This window comes from Pelodiscus sinensis, chromosome 11, assembly GCF_049634645.1.
Source record: "Pelodiscus sinensis isolate JC-2024 chromosome 11, ASM4963464v1, whole genome shotgun sequence".
NCBI lineage: Eukaryota > Metazoa > Chordata > Testudines > Trionychidae > Pelodiscus > Pelodiscus sinensis.
In genome coordinates this window covers 30,199,666-30,213,654 of record NC_134721.1, presented here as the reverse complement: position 1 = coordinate 30,213,654, position 13,989 = coordinate 30,199,666, and the positions used below count along the sequence as shown (strand labels likewise).

Sequence of the window (13,989 nt, the reverse complement as noted above, 5' to 3'; positions counted from 1 at the left end):
CTACAAAGTATTGAAATCAACCAGTGACAGAAGTAGGAATGAGAACCAAGGGCTAGAGCCACCAAAGGATATAGGGGCATAAATCCAACATTAGTAAGAGCATCTGAGATCCATCTTGATAGCCTGGTGGGGTGGGTTTTCATCAAATCTCACTCTGGCCTAATGACTGCTCATTGAAGAAGCACTATAGAATAACACAGAGATGATGAGCAAATTGTCATTATGAATGATGGTGAGGTGCTATTATGACTGACACACTACGCTAGTGGTTAAGGTACTCACTTATGAATTTGAGTTTCCTGCCTCATGTCTCTGCTCCAATTACTATTTTAATTTACAAAAGGTGGCAAAGCTTCAACAAAGAAACTGAGAGAGGTCTTTACATCAAAATATCTCATAGCCCAGTAGTTTCAGCATGCTTCTGAGAAGTAGGAGACCTGTATTTAACTTCATTCCCTACTTCAGGAAGAATGGGGAACTGAACCTGGACCTCACATGTCTCACATAAGCACCCTAACCATGGATATAGAAATTAGAGTGAAGGCTACATCGCCCTCACCCTCTGGCCATTTTGGGAATCTAGGCCTTTTAAAGGGAATAAAAAAGTCCAGTTGGGGCCAAATGAAACACAATCTGTTTTGTTGGTTTTGAGTTTATGAACAAATCTCTTTGAATTGGGCATTTCTGTGGCAGGCAAAATTTAAAAAAATGTAAAAAATCTGTTGTCCAGCCTGCTCTAACTTAAAAAAGCAGAAGGTGAATAAAAGTAAATGCCACAGAGCTGTCAGTTTTCTCCTCCTAGTTCAGGTGGGGTAGAAGGGGCAGAATGCAACAGGCACAAAGGGAGTCTTATGTCTGCCTGCAATATCTTGGATGGGGTAGGTTTAGTACATGCTGCGTGTGCTGCTGTGTCAAGTATAGATCTGCCATCTCTAACACTATATCCCTGGAGCTCTGGAGTTACTGGGAGGGTGATTGCTTCAGTCTGCTACAGGTGCAGTCTCAAAACACTCTCAGGGAAGATTATCATCTCACGATCAAACTGCAATTTTGTATGTTTCAATGCAAATTGTTCATGTGCTTAAAAATCTGGGAGATGTAAAATCTTGGCAAAGGTGAAAGGTAAAATTTTTAAGAAAAAAATTCACTAGTTTTTCCCATCTGTTATTACATCTCCAGGGGCTCAGATGCCAAGGTGGTGAGCATGCAATAGAAATACCTGCATAAAGATAGATTAGTTGTGCAAACTCAAAATTTGTGAATTAAAAATACTGAGATAAATCTGCATAGTTCCACTAGTGTCTAAACCAGAACACTTAAACATCTACCATATTGCTTTGTACAGTATTTCCTTAAATACAATAACCAGCCTACAGATAGATACCTTTCAACATTCTAGCTTTTTGCAAACATTCTATCTTCATGCAGGGTTTGGGTGTCCGGCAGACTGTTTTTGAGAAGAAACTTTTACAAAAATTACATGTATAGAGTGATGCAGGTTCCAAGAAAGATTACTTTCCCTTACTCAGTAGAAGGAATGTTTTAACTTCTCATTGCTCTGAGAGCAATTACTTCTCTTCCATACTAATACCAACCCTTGCAACAAACCCCGGTGCCAGCTTTGTCCACATATTTACTCTGCTAACACCATTATTGGACCTAACCATGCCTATTACAAGATCAAGAACACATATTCCTGTTCATCCAGAAATATAGTTTGTCATCATGTGCCTAAAGTGTCCGTCTGCTATGTACTTTGGACAAACTTCTCAGACACTTCACCAAAGAATCAATGCACACAAAACAGACATCAGACTGTCTCATAGAGAGAAAGCTGTTGCTTGCCATTTCAGCCAGACTGACCATTCTCTCAATAACCTTAAAACATGCATATTGCTTCAGAGAGATTTTAACTCCAGACTTCAAAGAGAAGCTTCAGAATTGTCATTCATGCTTAAATTTGACACTTTATGTATGGGTCTCAACAAAGATGCTAATTATCTCACCCATTACAAAGATAGCTTCCCCAATTATCACCCCTAATATCATTACCTCACAGACACTAACCTTTCCCCCTCACCCGCACTCTGTTCAAAATTTGATTTGTCAATTTTATATGTGTTCACTTTTTTTTTATTGTATCACTTTGGTATATATGATTGTGCCAATTTTCTTCCACAAATTGATCTGAGGAAGTGGGTCTGGCCCACGAAAGCTCATCACCTAATAAACCATCTTGTTAGTCTTTAAAGTGCTGCATAGTTCTGTCTTTTGTTTCAGCTAGACCAGACTAACATGGCTGCATCTCTATCACACTTCTCTTCCACAGGCAGAAAGGGATAGACATCTTGCTAACTACTACATCTCAACTAACATACTAAAGTGAAATGCTCATAACAAGGCTTATACAGCACGTCGATCCTGCCTAGTTGTCAAAATAAAGTAGTCCACTGGCCCTAGCTCTCTGTATAGGGTTCAATTTAATCCCAAAAGACCACATAGGGACTTAGCTTTCAATCCCAGCTCTACTACAGTGTTTGTAAAATGGGCATAATTACTGAATAATGCTTACCTACTGGCTTCACAGAAGTTCTGGAGGAAAACATTAATTAGCTTTTTATAAATATTAACTATACTCCTCTTCTGAGGGTCTCTAATACTTACATAAAGTGAAGAAAGCAAACTCCAAATCCCACAGATCTCTGGTATCAGTCTGTAGCATCAAGTATCCTACAAGGATCCAAGGCTCACCATGTATTAATAAAAGCACATATAGGTCAGAGTTATCAACCTAGTGGGCCTTTCTGAAAATTTGTCTTGAGATCATTATCCACTTCTTACTACTGATACCTTCCGTTTTTGTGGCTATTTCCCCCCCTGTGTAGAATTCTTAGGTATTTTAATTCCCTTCTCTCAAATAATAGCTAATGCCAAACTCATTGAGTCCACTGATTTGTTTCAAAAGATTTTCACTTATCTTTTGCGAGAGATACATTCAGTTCTAAGCTCTCTAAGGGGATTAATTCCATTGTATTTCCCAGTGGGGGGACAGACCAGAATTGTTATAGATCCTTGGATTCCATTAACATAATACTTCACAAGGACCTCAAGTTCTCTCCTCTTGAAGATGTAGTAAAAGCTGAGGTAGATTGCAAAGGTCAAGATGGTACCAGAGCATCTGGTGATGCACTAGATGTTTTGTAAGGCTTGGGGGCCCAAAGAGTCAAAGGTTTTTACATGATCCAGTCCCTATGCTTCATTAAATTGTGTTTCAAGTAGGTTTGGTGTTTGGAATACAGAGACCTTAGCCTACTTAGTACCATGGCAAACACATTATTGAAACATTTTATTAAAGATAGAAAAAAAGAAGTTAAATCCTCTGGAATGGGAAGTATCAGGGCTTTCATTTCAACACCTGCAGAGAGTCTTTAGGAGGAAAAATCCTCTTTGATAGTCTTAGACAGCAAAACTGTCCTTGCTAGGGAAAAGAGAAAGTTACTTGAGCTGCTCTGTTGCTGCTGCTGTTAAAGTCCAATTCTGCTTCCTTGATGATAAAACAAAGTTAACACCCACAAAAGTGGAAGGAAAAAAAGACCCCAACATTGAAAAAGCAGCTTTTGTCTCCAGTATTGATTTTCATTTGCAATATGATAAAAAAATAAAATAAAAAAGCCACAGGACAAGCACATTCTTATCAGCCACTATGAGACCTGGTAAAATTACACTTGTAACAGCACTGGGCTTTTGAATACATTGGTTTTTTTTAGTTGTCTCCCTCATCGCATGGGAGAAGGGGGTGAAAAAGACCCAGAGGAGTAGTGCCTTGGATTTGGCTGACTTGGTTGAAGTAGTGATGACATATGTGTCCCTCTTTTTGGCTTGGTCCAGATCAGTAAACTTTTTCAGTATAAGATAGATAAAAGAGAGATGGGAATGAAGGAGATTGTAGGGTAGCAGCTACGATGATGATGATGTTTGCTCTGTTTGCCAGTTTTTCTCTCTCGAGCTCTTCTAATCAGGACCACAAAAGGGACGTTTGAGTGCAACAATTCTTCTTGTTTTGAAAACCACTGAGGCCTAATATGATCGATTTTGGTTCATTAACTTTTCTTTGGTCACACACTATTACAAGGATGATACTAACACAGTCCTTCAATTGTATCAGTAGGGCTCTCAGTTTGAAAAAATTAAGTCTTTGTCTCCCTTTTTATATCTTTTCTCATTGTTATACGGTACTGTGACATTCTGTGAATTTACATTCTCTTGTTACAATTGAACTTATGACTCAGTCAAATTTGTAGTCCCAGTTAGGAATGGCTATGTTAGAAAAGTAGTGTTTAGTGTGTGGATATTTCTTATTAGTCTAAATGTAATATGGAAAATATAGACTGTAAAATTGCCAAGGTCCTAAGGTTAAATATAGTCTTGGATAACTTTCCTTACTGCTTTGGAAAATTATCAGGAGAGGGCAGATGGTCCAAATTTGAAGGAAAGAAAGCAATAGAAATTGCCACGTTTCTCATAATACTATAGAACCTTTTCTCTTAACAGTCTCATTCCTGTATCAACATAAGACAGGTAACATTATTCAAAACTATATGGCCTCAGCACTGACCAGCTACATTCTGGTTTGCTGCTTTCACCTTGAGACACACCAAGGTTTGGAGAGCCAGGTCCAATCCCATTGAAATCAATGTATGTCTTTCCATTGACTTCAGGTGGTGTTGGATCAGGACCAAAGAGAGCAATTAAGCTACAGAACGTGAATATCTTAGGGAAATCCATCTTTGATTCAGAACATATGTTTCAATAATAAAACCCAGATCTATGTTTCTAAAGTTCGGTGCTATAATCCACGGGTTTTTAACATTGTAACAAGATTGTCTTACTGGGCGTATGGTCAGTGTTGTCTGCATTTAGTTTAAATAGGTAGGCTTATGCCACACTGTTCTTAAATGTGAAATGTGACAGTGCTACTCCTCTGTTTGAAGAGCAATGCTATCAGCTATGCTAGTAAAGGGACGGCTGTTGTGCTGACTATATGGCGATGCAGACTTCCAAAAAACATGTCACAATGGTAGTATTGCACTGGAAAGTCCTAATGTGATTTATGAGCTAATAGGTAAGTATTGTATTTGGTGTCAGCCTTATTATTTATTAGTTTCCAAATTGCCAAAGATGACAGAACCTAGGTCAGTTCTCTTCTGCAGTCAGTGAAGAATAATCAATCTAGTGGAGAGTTTCATCTAATTTTTAAAAGGGAAGAATGGAAAGGGCAAAGAGGTGCCCCACTTGGTGTTAGTTACTTAAAACTATAGAAGATTTAGAAATAGTTTGTATTCTAAAGTGTGAACATACATCAAGTTACTGTGATATGGAAAAGTTAACCAATATATTTGCAAAACTGAATTTAGGGACCAAATATCTGATGTATATAAGCAGTAGCTTTGCTTTTTATTATAACATTCATTTGGGCTATGTCTACACTACAGAGTTTTTCCGGGATACCAGAGTATGCCGGAAAAACTCTTCCGCATCCAGGGAATGCATCCACATTTTGGATCTGTTTCTGAAAAAGCAGGTGCGTTCTTTCAGCAGTCCTCTGTTCCTCATTTTATGAGGAATAAGGGCTCCTCCAGAAGATGAAGTTTTTCCCACATTTGGCCCTGGGTAGACAGACCAAACATCGAAAAAGCCTGTTCTGAGAAAAGAATTGGAAAAAGGTATGCAAATTGCGAACTGCAACTTGTGTACCTTTTTCCTGAAAAAGAACTGCAATGTAGACATAGCTTTGGAGATATAGTACATATAACCCACCCCAAAAAGTCATTGCAAAGCCTTCATTGACAAAGCAGCTCTATCCAGGTTAAAATACTGACTTTCATATGTTTCTGTAGTCTATTTTAAGATCAACCATGGCTGAATTTACTAGTGAATAGTTGGTGACTGTCAACTACAGACAGCTTTCTTACTCTAACAATAACTATGGTATTGATCATTGATAGAGTAGAACATACTGCTGTGACTAACAATGTGGTTAGCCAATGCTGGGCATCAGAACTACTCCATCATGTGTCCTCTGAAGAAATGTTCATTGTAAATGTGTGGATAGTTGATATGTTAGAAGAGTGTATTAGGAAGATTGGTTTCTCCTGAGCCTTTCACTTAATGCTTTATCTCTGCTTACCTTTCTCTAATATTCTTTTCTCTTGATGGCTTTGAACCACCTCTTGTCACAAAATTTCCACAGGCACAATAAGTTGATATTACAGAGATTATACAACATTTAAAGTAAATCCTTTAGATCTGCATTTCTTTGATCATAATTCCCCCTTCTCATTAATTGTCTAATTAAGCTAACATTGCACTCCTAATAATTACTATCAGCTGGATATTTTCATGCAACTGAAGCTACTTCTTTTAAAATATCTGCTTTGCATAGAAAGTTGTACTTTTTCCTCCAGTTGCACAGCCATACAATTTATTTTATGGGTAACCTGGGTAGACTAAACACTTTTGGCAAAAGCAGTTTCCTTAATAAGATTAATCAATTACATTTTTTTCTCTGCCACATAGTCAGAGATGTAGAGCATATCTTTCCACCTGGATTCTTCATTTCATGTGAAAAGCTAGAATAAAAAGGGACAAGATGGGATTACAAACCTCTGTTTCTTCCCATAAACTCTTCCTGTTTCTGCAGATGGTACCTTTGACAATGGAACTCTCTAAATAGGCTCAATTGTTAATCCACTGTCAGAAAAGAAACTTAACATTACAGTGTCGTTTTCTCTTAGACAGTAGTGACTTGGTAATAACGAGATTGTCACTTCCATAGTTACTGGCTCACTGATTCCATATCAAATGCGCTTCCATTTGCAAATGAAAAACAATGAGTCTTATTTGCCCTACTAACACTTCCTTGTACTTTTCAGTCAACTTGGGTTCATCCTGTGAAAATATAACATTAGTAGAGCTGGGCAAACTTTTTTTGTTTAAAATGTTTCAGTGAAACATGCAGATTCAGATACCAAAATATTTTGCAAACTATTCATGTCAGTATTGCCAAATTAGTTTAAAAAAACAAACGAACCCTAAACAAGTAAAATTGAAACATTTTGTTCTGACACTCTTTTGGAAAAAATGTTTAGTTTTCTGTGGGGGAAGGGAGGCAGAGGGTTCAAATTGTCCTCTTCTACTATGAAAACAAACATTTAAAAATGCTTGAAATCTAACCAAAATATTTTATTTTGGGGTCAAACGACTTTTTTTGTTTTAAATTTAAAACAATTATTTTAAAATAAATATTTTAATAGCTGAAGACTGTTTCACTGAAACAATTTTTTCTCTTGGACTAGCAAGATAACAGGAATCAATTTATCTGCACAACTATAATCATCATTTGGAAACAGATGTTCTGCAAATTATGACCTTAGCTATACCTCTGCAAACCCCATTGCCTTCAAAATTGTCAATGACCTCTGTGTAAAAAATAATACGCATTGTGAGAAATAAGGAATAGAGGGAGAAATAGTAGAGGGTAGAATAAGTGGAAAAGCAACAGGAAAAACAAGAAAAGATAGAAAAGGGGGAGAGATGAAATGGGGCTTTTCCTCAGCAAATGGTTATTTACATATAATAGGTGTAAACTACTTCTGTCCCGCTAATGCTGTGGTTGGCTGGGGGGGGGGGGGGCGGTCTCTTATTTATGCTAAATCATTTTATTCTGGGTCTCCAAAGGTCAGCTATTTTTTTTTTAAGATAAATGTCTGGGCACATAAACCCTCAGTTGGTGGAATTGTAAGTGTAAGCAACTGCAAACAAAGGTTATGTCTGCACTACAAAATTAAGTTATTTTTATTGAATTTGACTTTGACTTTCTGGTTTAACAAATGTGGTTTTTAAATGTCCCTATTAGGTGGCTGTGGTTGGTGGAGGGGATGCTGTAGCTAGCTATCTCACAGTTCCTGCAGCATATTGGAATTCTGGATTAGCATCCCAATGCTTCATGGGATGAAAACATTGTTGCAGTAGTTATAGGTGGTGTGGTTGTCTAAACTCCTTTATTTTCATGCAGCATTGTTGTGTATCCTTGGGATAGCCCTTATTCACCATGCCCTGTGAAGTTTTGGCATAGATATCAGCATTTCTTTTGCTGGTTTGGAGCTCTGTGTGCACTTACTCTTCCCCACACAGAGCAATCAAATCCACTGCCTCCTGACTAGAAACTTGAAAAGGATCCAGAGGTGAGTGAGAAACACTTCATGCTAAAGGCGTTTGTGATCCTGGATATACTCAGCTATGCTGGTGAGCTGTCCACACTGATCAAACAGGAACTGAACATTCAGAAGTTCTTGAGGTTTTTCCTGCTCACTTGGCTGGAGTATTGGAGTTCAAAGTGCTTGCCAGAGCCCTCATAACAGAGGACTGTGGATCATCCTATCATCCAGTACTTCCAAATTTCAATACACAGTGTTTACTCTGCCCTTAATTTGAGGCATGAATGTCGTCTTGGATTTTATTCCACTAATTCAGGTAGAATACGGGGGTTGATTTTAAAAGCCTTAAAGGTCACTGGGAGGGCCTGGGCATAGGGTTGCCAGATGATTGAAACAAAAATACCCCCCAAAAATGGGAAAAAAATTCTGTTGAAGAGGGGGAAAAAAGAAGGGGAGACCAAAGTTGTTGAGCAAAAAAAAGGGGGGGGGGACTCCAAGTAAGCGCAAAAAAAAATTTAAAATAAAACAGCATGTCCCCTTTAAGAGCTAATGCAGGGATAGCCGCATGTGGCTCGCGAGCTGCGAGTTAGCCACGGCTGCTTTGGAGGATAAAGCTAAAAATCAGAATGATGTTGATAAAGAGAAAAGTAGGGCTATAGACAACAAAATTAAATTCAATAAAAACAAATGTGAGGTGCTACAGTTAGGGAAGAAAAAAAAATGAACAAATACTGAAAGGGGAGCTCAATGGGTTGGGAGCAGCACAGCTGAGAGAGGATCTGGGAGCCGTGTGAGGTCCAACTTCAACATGAGTCAGCAATGGGATGCTTTTTCCAAAAAAAGCAAATGCATTTACAGGCGGAATTAACAGAATGGTAGCACACGTGATGGAAGGTGATAGTACTGATTTACTCAGCACTAATTAAGCTTCAACTGGAGTGTTATTTCCAATTTTGGTCACCGAATGTATAGAAAAGAGATAGAGAAAGTGGGAAGGATCCAGAGGTGAGTACCAAAGATAATCAACGGGATGGAATGCATACCATCTGAGCAAAGGCTGTAAAAATGAGGTATGTTAATTTGGAACAGAGGTGATTAAGGAGGAACATGATAGTGGTCTTCAAATACTTGGAAGGCTGCCATAAAAAAAGATGGAGAAAAGATTTTCTGTTTTGTCACAGAGGGCAGGGTGAGAAGCAATGAGTTCAAATTACAACATAGTAGATCTAGATTAACTCTCAAGGAAAAACCTCCTAACTGTAAGGACTTTGAAACTGACAGCCTCGAAGGTTGTGGAAGCTTCTCCACTGGGAGTTTACAAAAGCAGGCTGGATAGCCTTCTGTCTTGGAAGATTTAGCCACAACAAATCCTGCATTTTGGCAGAAGGGTTAAACTAGTCCAGTGTTTCTCAAAGTGGATTGCAGGCCCACTTTGAGAGAGCTGCTAATGGTCTGCTCCGGTTTGTTTACTTAATGGCTCCGCAGCCATGGAGCCTCACGGCTCCCATTGGTTCTGGTTCACAGTTTGCAGCCAAGGGGAGCTGTGGGAAGTGGCATAGTCTGGGCCGCTGCTTCTCATGGCTTCCCATGGCTGCAAACAGTGAACTAGAGCCATTGGGAACCGTGAGGCTCCATGTCTGCAGAGCTGTTAAGTAAACAAACTGGAGCAGCCCATTAGCAGTTCTCTGGGTGGGCCTGTGGCTCACTTGGAGAAACACTGGACTAGATGACCCTGGCAGTTCCTTCTAACCCTATTATTCTAAGGAGTGATCAATGTATGCCATTTTCTCTGGCAATGAGGAAGATCTAGTGAGAGAAAGTACCTGTTTGGACTAAGAATATAGCTAAGAGTATTGTATTTCAATGATACTCTTAGTCCAGACGGAGTGACTGAGGGCCCATGTGCACACAGACATTTATCCCTATAGCCTTTCTAAACTAAAAATCACACTGTCACTAAGGAAGCTGATAATGTAATTAAAGTTATAAACTAACTTCTGAGAATAAAGATGATCAAACCTTAATCAATTTAGGTGTCCTGAGAAGACAAACCTGTGAATCTTTTACTTTCATTGGCTGTTTACCAGCAGATGCAGCAGCATCTACTAATATGAAAAAGTAAAATTTTGTTCTCATACTACACAATGTATAATTACTTAAAACTTTTAAAATATAAATATAGATTGAGAGTGCAGTTTTCCTCTGCCCATGTAAAGATTCTTCCCTGCTGGCTATTTGGGGGTATGTTTACACTACAGTAGACAATAAGATTGCATCATGGCATATTTACGCTAGCTGTAATCTAGATAGCGTGGCTATATATAGCAAGAAAAATAAGATTACTCAGGCATCAGTGCAAACTGTAGAAGCACCTGCGGGTCCTAAGGAAATATCAATGTTACTAACCCAGGGATGGGCAAGATACCTCTTGCAGGCTAGATCTGGCCTGCCAAGCCACTGGATCCAGCCTGCGGATGCCCCTCCCGGGACCCTCAGGTGCGCAGCAGCTGCTGTTTTAAATGCAGGCTGTTCCATGGGACTCTCTACTCTGGAGGGAAAGCTTGGGTCATCTCCCCGCCCCGAGCCCAATTCTCAGCTCCTATTGGTCAGATACAACCGGAAGTGACCCCAGGAACTGAGAGATTGGCCTAGGGGATGGGGGCAGTGCAAGCCTCTTCTCCCTCCCCCTTCCCCCCCCCCTCCCTCCCAGAGCTGAGAGCTACATAGAGGGAGCAGGCTGTATTTTCAATGCTCTGGGGCTGCGGGAGGCAGGGAGCCCAGCCTGCCTTGGGGGTGCTGCAGGGCTGCTGGCCAGAAGATGCTTAAGTAAAGGCCTCCCAGCCAAAGCCTGCCTCTGGAACCCTACCCCTCCTACACCCCAACTCCCTCCCCCAAGTCACCTTCCAAACCATCCGTACACACTCCTGCCCCAGTCACAACTCCCTCCCAGATCCTGTATTCCCTCCTACAGTCGTCCCCCCCCCCAGGCCAGAATCCTCTTCTGCACCCCCACTCCCTCCCTAACCCTACACCCTAATCCTCTGACCCAGGTCACAATACCCTCCTGCACCCAAACCCCCTCTCAGACCCTACACCATCTCCTAAATCCCAGTCCCTTACCCTGTGCACCCTTCTGCACCCAACCTCCATCCTAGACCCTGCATCTCCTCCACAGAAAATTGCAACCCTGACCACTTTCCAAAATCTTGGAGTGGACCCCCACCAAAAATTATTGCCAACCCCTGTACTAACCCATCCGGAAGCCCATGTGTAAGCGGGGGAATGGTCCCACTATTGTGGGGAACTTTCCTGGCTTCTATACACCCCGGTGAAATGAACCAGCGAAAGGATCTGAGTCCCCGCTCCCACTTCCTTTACCCCACGGCTCCCTGATCCTGAGGGCTCCCCCTCCACTCTCCTGAGTAGCAGAGCCCTTGAAACCCCAACAAGGCTGGGCCCAGGTTTCCTGGGGCTTAATCCCTGACCTTGTAGTCACTAGGGGCAGGAGTTAGGGTGTCCCCACTCCGAGGTGCTCTCTTTACACTGCCGGCCTTCTTGGCCCAGTGACCACTTCATAAGGTTCAAAGCAAATACAATTTATTAAACAACAACGGATTAAAGAGAAAAGAATAAGAAAAAAATGAGAATGGTTAAATGAGAACACACAGCTCTGCTCTGTAGCACAGGGACATCAAAACAGCAGCCTGCAGAGTATAAGGACAGTCCACAGTCTCTTTCTTAGAGGCCCTGGATATGCTGCAGGGGGGGCTACAGGCTGGACACGCTAGCTCTGGTAGTGACCACACAGTCTCAAGCTCGAAGTGGCCAGACCCCTTTCCCAGTCCAGAGCCTTTCCCCACACTTTGCTGGTCCCAGGTGCTCACCACATCCAGCTGCAGGCTGTGCTGCTTGGCCAGTTCCAGCTCCTTGTGTTGCTTCTCTGTTCCTTTTGGCTCTGAGCACTGCCAGTCTGCTGCTCAACACAGGGTCTGCTCTCCTTGAGTTGTGTATGCCTGGCTCTGCAGCTGCAAAAACTGCCCCTCAGCACAGCTTGCACTCCTCTTAGCAGTGTCTCAGCTCTCTGTTCCTTTTGCAGGACTTCTTCATACAGCTTGCACTGCTCTTTTCAGCTCTCTGTCTTTTGCAGGACCTCTTCTGCACACAGCTTGTTCTGCTCTTTCAGCTCCCTGTTTGCTCAGAGAGAGCCAGAACAATCCCCACTTACAACCTGTCAGTCAGGCTGAGCTGGAGTGTTGACTGCTTTCCATTGTCTCTTGGGTCTGTCAGTCTCATGAACCCTTCCCCTTCTGAAGCTGGTAAACCAAAAAACTCCCACAGAGTTTTAGTAAGGGGTAACAGTCCCCTTACACATGCCACCATACATTCAATGCTATTTTAGCCATGCTACCTAGATTAATACAACAGCAGCCCCTGCTACAATCATACCTCCAATTGCAATGGAAGCAGACCTTGAGACACAGGAAGAAGCCTTTGTAGGGTGGGCTTCACTGAGCTGGATCTTAAGGCAGGGACTTGATTTTCTTTTTCTGCTTATGCAATTTCTTGAGGAAAAGAATTTGCTGTCAGTAACTGTTTTCTGCTGAGTCATTCCACCAGCTTAAAGACAACTCAAAATACAGAAATGGTTTATAGCAAACATACAAACATAAAATGGAGAATGGGAGAGGCCCTGAAAAATGATGATCTGCAAGCAGCGTAAGTTCTGCAGGGTCAGGGCATGCCAGGAGATTGGGGAACCCTGTAATATTTTGAAACTAGGCACTGATTATGAAGCACTTGAGTTCTGCAGACACCCTGACAAAAGACCACACATGGTGAATTTCATCTTGATTTTGCTTTTGAGAATTCATAAGTGGAAGAATTAAAACTGAGTTTATAATTAAATATATAGGTTATAACCTCCTTTCCGCTCTTTCTGCATAATTTTGAGCTTTAATGTTGTGCCGCAAACTGTTAAAGCACCCTAGGGAACTTTCAGTGCACACCATCAGGGTTCTCATGAACCAATTAACCCACAACATATTAGTGCACTCTAGATATCACACCCCAGCAGTGCATTACCTTGCCATGTTGACAAGCCCTCAAATGCAATTTCCAGGTGAATTTCATAGATTTTTTTTTTTTGTGTGGGGAGGGGGATTACAGTTTGAGTTATACTTGTGGCATTTATTTCTTATTGGTAGAGGAAATTTCAGCTTGTCATGACCTTCAGTTTTCTGTAGGACAAATTATAAAGATCTGTCCTTCCGCTATTTCTTTGACTCAGTGCCCATACATTTCAAGACACTGTTGTTGTACTAAGGTAAAATCTCAGTGTACAAGTGGTTCCTGTTCGAATGGCATTGCTTTTTGAGTTTAAAAATAAACTCCTAGGCATTTTATGTTAGCAGGATACAAAACTTGAAAATGTGATCTAAGATTTGAGACTAGGAATGTAATGGCTATGCCTTTCAATTTAGCTGAAGGCAAATCAATAGAAATGGCAATATGCAGGGATTAAAGTTCTTTCTTAATTGTGTGGTATACCTACTATTTCCTTGCAGAAATCGCATGCCACTTCTTACAAATATCTAGACAGTTTCCTAATCTCAAAACTTTCCAAAATGAATTTATGTGCCCCCGTTGGTAGGTGCTCAACTTGAAACACTATGGGCCTGACTTAGAAATGCTAAATATCCTTGGCTCATGCTGAAGTTAATGAGAATTGTATGCTCTTAGCATCTCTGACTTTGAGGTCCAAAGCATCTTAAGC

The 13,989-nt window shown here is 40.9% G+C and overlaps 1 long non-coding RNA gene across 1 annotated transcript in view; it reads left to right on the top strand.

The window, feature by feature from the left end:
* Positions 1-13,989, top strand: part of LOC142831019 (uncharacterized) — a 43,036-nt gene that overhangs the window by 15,310 nt on the left and 13,737 nt on the right. The gene's annotated exons all lie outside the window — the stretch shown is intronic.